The following is a 3148-nucleotide window of genomic DNA, read 5'->3' as shown; positions in this document are numbered from 1 at the left end:
CTTTAGAACATTAATAGTCTCTCTGTTCCCTTGTGGCTATTGACTAAATACATCAATGTTCTTTTAAAAATGGACCAATCAACATCAAGAATATCTTCCCATAATGGTCATCATAGTTTCTTCTAGTTTGCTGGTTATATGACCTCCTCCACTCTTATTTGCCTCTGCTTCTGTGATTTCTTGAATAATCTGGAGATTGTGCTTATTCTTTCCTTTTGTTTCAAGAAGCAAAGCTCCTCACATATCACATCTATTATCATCGGAGTCATCACATTCTATGTAGATACAACTGCTAAAGAAGTAATTTACTCAGTGACTATTAGTAACGACATGTAAGTTTCTTTCAGTATATTAATGGACAAAGGTTAATGTTTTGACTTGTTAAATGTTATATTGTAGACATAATAATATCTACTGTGGTGAGTTTTCAGTGTTCAATTGAAAATATATTCTGTTCTTCTTCAGGATTTGGTCATGTCAACTTGGTCAGGAACATTACTCAGGACATCTCATCTTCTTACTGCACCTGACGCCCTCCTTGCTTACAGTTTGCTGCCAGAGAGGTACTTAAGCCCTTAAGTAAGTCTGTAGGTTTTTATTTCTCACTTCACTTCTTTGAGATATTGCTTTACAAACATAGATGCTCTGTTATTAGGTGCCAATATTAAGGACTATTACACATCCTTGAGGGATTGAAGCTGTAATAGCCATTTTAATCCTGATAATTCCTATGTGAAGTCTACCTGGAGCAATATTAATATGTATTTACTCCAAATTCCTTTAGGTTAATGTTTGCTTAAACATCATTTTATAGACTCTCAGACTTCTCTTCTCTGCGTCTCTACATTCAAAGTAAGGCATAGAGGACTCCCTGGCTTTACACAATTGGTGTGGTTTAAAGACAGTCTCCACAAGCGCCCTCTTACTTTTGACTACAATTTCAAGTTCAAGGTTTCCCTTAACATCCCTTCAGGTAATTCACCAGAAAGACTCACAGGACTCACCAGAATCTACTAACCTTATGTTTAAATCTTATTTTGGAGCCAGAGTACAGACCAGAATTAACCAGATAAGAAGCCACATAGAGAGAGTCTGTAAGAGAAGCTTTTAGCACCTGCCCTGTAAACTACTGCTCCTGCCCTCACCTCATATGTGGTTAGGAATCTGCACAGAGTTTGTAACAATCAGGAAAACTCAAAGATTTTTATTGATCTTAAATACAAATGTATCAAAGGATTAGATCATTGACTATGTAGCTGATTTCTGTAGTGGAGAATTTGTTAAACTGTTTTGACTCCTGGCAGGTAGTAAGTGCGCTGCAACCCCCACCCCCAAGGAGCTCTCTAGGTTAGCGAATGAAACACACACACACACACACACACACACACACATACACATGCACACACACACACATACACACACACATGCACACACACACACATACATACATACACACACATGCACACACACACATACACACACACATGCACACACACATGCACACACACATATATACACACACACATGCACACACACACACATACATACACACACATACACACACATACACACACACATGCACACACACACATACATACACACACATGCACACACATACATACACACACACACACATGCACACACACACACATACATACATACACACACACATGCACACACATAACTAGCTCAATGGCTGAGCACTTTCCCCGGCTACCACACACTTCCATCCAGTATTCCTGGCTTAACACCTTCTAAATCTTTATTTTTATTTTATTTTTGTATTATATATTTTCTTTATTTACATTTCAAATGTTATTCCCTTTCTTCATTTCCCCTCTGAAAACCCCCTGATCCCATTCCCCCCCTTCTCACTAACCCACCCACTTCTTCCCTGTCCTGGCATTCCCCTAGACTGGGGCATCAATCCTTCACAGAACCAATGACCTCTCCTCCCATTGATTACTAACAAGGCCATCCTTTGCTACATATGATGCAGCTGGAGCCATGAGTCCCTCTATGTGTACCCTTTGGTTGGTGATTTAGTCCCTGGGAGCTCTGGGGGTACTGGTTGGTTCATATTGTTGTTCCTCCCATGGGGCTGCAAACTCCTTCAGCTCATTGGGTCCTTTCTCTAGTTCCTCCATTGGGGACCCTGTGCTCAGTCCAATGGTTGGTTGAGAGCATCTACCTCTGTATTTATCAGGCAATGGTAGAGCCTCTCAGGAGACAGCTATAACAGGCTCCTGTCAGCAAGCACTTGTTGGCACCCACAATAGTGTCTGGCTTTGGTGACTGTATATGGGATGGATCCCCAGGTGGAGCAGTCTCTGGATGGTCCTTCCTTCAGTCTCTGGTCCACACTTTGTCTCTGTAACTCCTCCCATGGTACTTTGTTCCCCCTTCTAAGGAGGAACAAAGTATCCAGACTTTGGTCTTCCTTCACCTTGAGCTTCATGTGGTCTCTGCTGCCCTGTTACCTTGTATGCAGTTGCCCCATAGGGTTGCATTCCCTTTCCACCTTACACTGCTGGATGGTTTCTCTCCTTGCAGCATTTAAATCTGATCCCTCTGCCTTCTCTTCTCCCTGTCTCTCTCCATCCCTTGTCCACATTGTCTAAAAGTCCCACCTCCATCTCCTTGCCCAGCCACCAGGTATACAGCAATTCTTTATTACCAATTGAAGCCACCTGGAGGCAGGGACTCCCAGGTATGGAAGCAGCTTCTTCAGGAGCCAAATTAAGACAAAGTATGAGAGCCAATTCCCAACTGATTTTTAGTTCTAAGACAACTGAATCAGCATTCCACAAAGGCCACTTCTGTTGCCAGCTTGTTTCATATACCACTAAAAAGACATTCATATTGGAGGTGACAAAGGATACTTCAGGGGACTGAAGAAAGGCTTGGCGTCACATGGAGAAAGGCCAAATATGTCACTAAAGACAGCATATAATGAAACATTCCTAGTGGTCTATTATGTGGTTGAGATCTATCTCCATACTGTAAGTTATATGTTTAGTTTTGATTACTGACAAGATTTCAATCTATCGATTTGCTATGTCTTCTCAGTTCCATCTGATCTTTATTTCAAGACTTCACTTCAACCTGCCTTGCCTAGGGTGAATTGATCATTTATGTATTACACTTT

General features: G+C 41.4%; 1 long non-coding RNA gene across 1 annotated transcript in view; it reads left to right on the top strand.

Annotated features, from left to right (window-relative positions):
- Window positions 1-465: 465 nt before the first annotated feature.
- Window positions 466-3148, top strand: part of LOC116089212 — a 13443-nt gene continuing 10760 nt past the window's right edge. The window contains exon 1 of the long non-coding RNA XR_004118212.1: window positions 466-563. This is a non-coding gene — a long non-coding RNA (uncharacterized LOC116089212). The remainder of the gene's footprint in view (window positions 564-3148) is intronic.

This window comes from Mastomys coucha, unplaced genomic scaffold (genome assembly GCF_008632895.1).
Source record: "Mastomys coucha isolate ucsf_1 unplaced genomic scaffold, UCSF_Mcou_1 pScaffold14, whole genome shotgun sequence".
In the NCBI taxonomy this organism is placed as follows: domain Eukaryota; kingdom Metazoa; phylum Chordata; class Mammalia; order Rodentia; family Muridae; genus Mastomys; species Mastomys coucha.
The sequence above is the reverse complement of the archived record's forward strand: the minus strand, read 5'-3'. Positions and strand labels throughout refer to the sequence as shown.